Below are 5,947 nucleotides of genomic sequence, written 5' to 3' on the forward strand. Positions count from 1 at the left end.
GGGGGGGGGGGGCAGCAGCGGCTCGATGAGCAGAAGTAAATAAAAATCTGCTTCCCCCTCTCCTCTTCCCTCTCGACCGCCTGGGCCCTGGACGAGGGCTCGGGTGTGGTGGCGGCGGCGACGACGCACTGGCAATGTTTGCACACTTTGTTTGATTTTGGACATACATAGTGTTTACCTCAAGTTGCACACTTGCGTGGTGTGCAAATTTTGGACGTTTTGAAAACGTTTAAACTCTGCACAATTGGACTATCACAGTTCTATGCTTTCAATGGGAACCATACGATTTGCAGCTACTTTCCTTTTTCGAAGTGTCGAAAGTTTAACCACCAATAGACGTGTAACCTGGTTATACACCACAATGTGTGTAGAAAGTGCACACTAAACCTTAATGCATTTTGTTGTGCATAAATTTGCAGAATTTCATACAGCCATAAGTGTGCACACATTGTTATGCATAATTGTGTACAAAATGTGCATAATTATGCACACACTGTATATAGTTATGCCTAAAATTGTGCATAATATTATGGCTGTATAAAATTCTGCAAGTCTTATGCACAACATAGTGCAAAAGGATTTAGTATGTGCACACTTCAACTTAAAAAAAACATTCACGTGCATAAGTAAATACTAACCAGTGCGCCGCTCCTTAGGCAGGCCCGAGGGCAGGCCTACGCTGCGCTACGCCCGTTTCTTTCAGGAGCGTTGTGGCCTGGTCAAGGGGAGTATCTCTGTCTTAGCCCTGTGGGCTATTTTTTGGAAAGTCCAGAAGGGAAAACTCCCCTCCCCATCCATTTATTTAGCACAGGGAAGGCTGTACGGCGGTAGGTGTCTGGCAGACGGCACCGCACCGCGCAACGCCACGCCACCGCAGCGCTCATTCGGGGCTTTGTAGTCTCCCGAATGGAAAGTCAAAGCTGAAAATGGCCATAATGTGGCCTTTTATTTGTCATCATGCTGAGACGAGATCGAGACAAAATCAGGACCGCGTTATGTCGAAAGGTGGTCAGGTTTAAGACATTACTACGACAAACGATTCCACTGAAATCCGTTTTGTGATACTTTCACTGAATTTTTGCGATGACTGGTGTTTTGCGTTTCCCACGCTAATGGGCATGATAACTCCAAAAAATGTGATACAAGTATCACATTTATGTGACAAAATCATCACAAAAAATTTAATAAAATAATGTTTGTGATGATTTTATCAAAATAATGTGAGACTTACATCATATTTTGGGGGGTTATTATGCCCTGTAGCGTGGGAATCACAAAAACACCAGTTATCGCATGGCCGCCGGCTGCCCGGGCCGGAGTCGAATAGCCGACTACACACTAAATGGAAAAGTACAATTTTGTACCTAGGAGGGATGCGTTCTTCTGCATATCTCTAGCGGATGCAAATTTTCACGTAAATTAGACACAAATAAAGTCATTTGTACCTAGTCTAGGTCCAAATTGTAACTTTTTAGATACAAATGTGATAGATACGGATGTGCTTAAGAACGCATCGCTCCTAGATAAAAAATTGTACTTTCCCATTGTAACCCCAAGACTAGCGTTACCAGATGGAATCGTGCCCCCCCCCCCTTGCCCTCTGCGTGCTTTCTCCTATAAAGAAAACGGTCAAGGGGGCTCAGTTTTGGGGACGTGAGTTGTTGGCAGCGGCAGCCCTGCGCTGCGCTCAGCTTAGTCCCCCCAACCTCCCTTCTCCCCCTCCCCTCCCTTATAGCCGCACGGAGCCTCGGTTGTGGCGTCGTGCGTCGTTGGCAGCCGAGGGGGGGAGGAGTGGGGCAGCAGCCGCCGCGCCAAAGACAACGCCACGCCCGGTTTGGTGGCGGGAACTGCTTAGCTACTTGAGCTGTCCGAAAAACTGATAGGGGGACCTTTGTTTCGTGGCCTGGTCGAGGGGGCTTGCCAATTTCTGAGCCCTGTGGGCTATTTTTTTTTAGTGCGGCGACGAATTGCTAAGTGGCAACCGAACGCGGCGGACTCAAAAGGTTACGTAGAGTAATTTTGAATGTACATCAAGATTATACATTTTCTCGAAATACTGAAATTGGTTTGACCAGTTACTACAGGCGCTGCGAATAATGCTGTGATCAATTTGCTTTTTAGTCCGTACATCCCGCTTCTCTTATTGAGGTTCATGATACGCCAGCACAGAGTGTATTTTCGATGTGTAAATAATGTAATTGTTCTTTTAGCAGGATTCAATGAATCATTATCATTATGGAGAAATGCAAGATTGGAGTTGACTTTGGCACAAGTAATATCGTCGTTGCAAAACTTCAGAATGATGAAGTTGAAGTTTTGTTTAACGACATTTATGAGCAGTTGACACCCGCAGTCGTCCAATTTAAAGGCTTTGGAGTTACGGATGTGGGTGAATCGGCTTTGCGGCAGACGATTGTAAGCCCAGGGAGTGTGGTTCAAAGTAAGTATGAATTGGATGTAATGATGTAATAAACACAGAAAACCAACGGTGATTCATGTGAACGTTCTCACTGAAATAATTCTACATAGACGAATGCATAACAATCATTCTTACTTGCGATGATAAAGAAAGCGTTCAACTGGCGTGCACGCACATGCAAGTGCTCAACACTATGTTGCACTCTTTGAAGAGTTTGACGTGATATTTGAATAGTTGGAACTGTTCAACAGTGAAATTGAACACTTTAAAGCGTCCAAAGCTTTATGTCCAACCCTGACGTTGAACACTTTAAAGTGTTCAACTTTACTGTTAAACACTTTATAGTATTCACACATCCAGTCACACACTTTTAAGTGTGCAACATAGTGTTGAGCACTTGCATGTGCAAGCCAGTTGAACACTTCATTTATCAGTGCAAGTTCACATTTTTTGAATACTTGATTTACACTTACAGATGTCTTAAGAGTGATTGGTGTTCCATTCAATATTGCTATTCTTGATCCCGCAAGACCAAATGGATTAAAGGACCAGGACGGTGAAACATTTCTAGACCTAAACGGAGAGCAGAGCACTCCACAAGAGGTAGATGGAACTTTTTGGTTTCTTTTCGTACAATTGGAGATGATTTACGATACGAACCACATGGATTTCAGAGTCTCAATGCCGTTCGACTTTTGTTGTTCTGCTTACTGTATCTTGTTGCGTACGTTTCAGGTGGCAACTATATTGTTTGAAGATGTTAAAAAAATTGCTCTGTCAAATAATTGTTTTCAAAAGAGCGCAGTCGTTACTGTCCAGCCCTATATGACTGAAATGCAGCGCTCATGTATCATACTATCAGGTGAGTCGCCCAGAAAGAGTCGCGAAAGGGCCAAATAGGTTATTGACGTCAAAACAGCACGTTTATCTGATTTTTGACCCTTTTAAAACCATCATTCGTACCAAATGTTACGTTTTTGCGTACACGATGAAACATAGTTGTAAAGTCAAAGAAATGAAGCTCTCTAAGTAAAATTTGTGCTGATTTTTTTCCAGCTCAAGCAGCCGGGTTCGAAGATGTTGTGCTTCTAAACGAGACTGCGGCTATGGCCATTGCTTATTCATTCCGGCTAGAAACAACGGAAACAAAGAATGTGGTCGTAGTGAGTCTAGGCGGTGGTGGAGGCAGCATCTGTATTGCAAAGGTTGTAAGCAAATCTGTGAAGATAATAGCTACCTCCCAGAGAAAGCTTCCAGGAGGTTTAGATTTTGATGACAAGATGTTGCAGTATATCCTGAAGGTACCTTCAAATAACAAATCAATATGAAACATATAGTTTGAGTGTGCAGCCTCAACCCCCTCAACTTGATTTGAAAATTTTATTCTTACAAAGTACAACTGCAATGATTTCTACTTAAAAATTCGAAAGAAGTTTCACAGGCTTTTAAAAAAGCATTCCGAAGATTTCTTTGGAATTAATTACGCTATGTCTAAAAATTGTCACATCGTTGTAAATTTTAACGCAATGAAAACGAGAAATTTAATTTTATACCTGTCTAAATGTTAAACCTACATGTTATTCAACCTGGGGGAGCGGTAAATAATTTAGCGGACTGATTTGACATCATTGCACCCAAATGCGATAATTTTCACACTTTCTGCAGTGATAAAAATATTGTTGCACTGTAAAATAAGCCATTACTCCTTTTGAATGCAAGAGCGGGTTTTTCGCACTTTTTAAGCTGTCGCGATTGCAGTTTTCGAGCACTACCAATTGCATTTTAAAAGTACTGATTTAATAATTGCTCTCACTAGTCCAATATTTAAGACCTGTGATTCGAACTTTGATAAATTCTACGTCAATTTTTATTTTTTCGCACTTGAAAATATATTTCCCTTTTGCAGATTATTTAATTTTTATTTCAGGCAAGCAAATGCGACAATTCATGTCCTCGTTCAATTTTTATTTCAGACTATCAAATGTGACAAATCAAATTTATGTCCTCGCTCTCTTGAAATTTTGAAGAGAGGATGGGAAGAAGCGAAGGGAAAGTTGTCTCGTCTAGAGAAAGTCACGTTTGGCCCTCACTTTCTTCCCTCTCTGGAGAAGGATTATTGAATTTACAATAAGTTGTAATGATTTTAACGCTGCATGCGCTGACTTGATTGGTGCAATAGCTGATGAACTTACAATGACACTTGAAAGGGCAAAGGTTTGTAATTTTGTTAAAGCCAGATGTCTTAGAACTTTTATATTAATGTAAGTCACTGTTACCTTGTCGTTTTTTGGGGATTTCGTCATTTGTATACTGTGTGCGTAGGTTCCTGTATCTCAAATTCACTCATTTATTGGAAGTGGTGCTGCAATGCGGACCCCTGCAATACAGGCAACAATTTCCAAACAGCTCAATCTGGAGATGTACCGGGGGAAGCAGGTACACCTGGACCATGATGTTGCCAGAGGAGCTGTTTTATTTGGCAATGGCCTAGTTTCTTTGGATGAAGAAAAATTACCATCTGGTAGTGCTCCAAAGGTATACTATTATCCTCTTATCCTCTAAGTGTACCCATTAATATTAATCAATAGTAAATTGTCATGTTAATCAACGTGTATTTGGCAGGTATTTCGGCCATGGGAGCTGCATAATGGCGGCAATGACAGTGATGAAAAGAGTGAGAAACAGGAGCCAAAGAACGAGGACACGAGTGAATCTGATGATGAAGGTAACTACTTAATCGCACACTTTCTTGACACATTTGCGTTTTTTTTTGTATGTGGGGGGAGGGGGGGGGGGAAGCTGAGGCAATCGCCCCTTCGCCCCCCCCCCCTCCCGCCCCTTTTCGTCCCAAACTGCCCCCTTGCCAACTCTTAGGAAACTGTCTCTTAGGTAGGCAATTTGACCGACAAAACCCTTTCAAATAGGCAGCCCACAGTAAATCGCCTGCACCTGTCTTGACACTTCAGTAACACGCCAGTTCGTTTTACCTTTTCAAAATTTGTTGTCACATGATGATATTTCTCTTATAAAACGTTGTTTTAAAACAAAACACTGGTTTTCAACCAAATATAATCAAAATCGTGACATTTTCCTTATAACTTGCACATCACTGTAAACAGTGCCCTATCTATGACTTCATTTTACTACTCCTGTGTTGTTGACTTTCTCAGCAACACGTGTTGTAAATTTACAAATTTTTTGTAAACTCGAATTATAATTTCAGTTGTTAATTTACGAGAGCAGATTTGTTACTCGCCAATGGATTTTAAGTCAATACGTACTGCATGTATTTTTACGATTTTAAATTGCAATTTTACAACTCAAGTCAAAATTTTCCCTTAAACCCACCTACTATTTTTCACAATGGGGGTAACGACTTTTTCGTTCATAAAAAGAAATGTATTTAAAATCTTTGATGCACATTTCTTTTTAAAGTTATTTTGGAAAAAGTAACTTGCTTAGCTACAAAATTGTTTGTTTAAAAACAACATGTGTTGCAATCAAAGTATACAGCATTGGTATTAACAA

Source organism: Frankliniella occidentalis, unplaced genomic scaffold (assembly GCF_000697945.3).
Source record: "Frankliniella occidentalis isolate FOCC.00 unplaced genomic scaffold, Focc_3.1 Scaffold372, whole genome shotgun sequence".
NCBI lineage: Eukaryota > Metazoa > Arthropoda > Insecta > Thysanoptera > Thripidae > Frankliniella > Frankliniella occidentalis.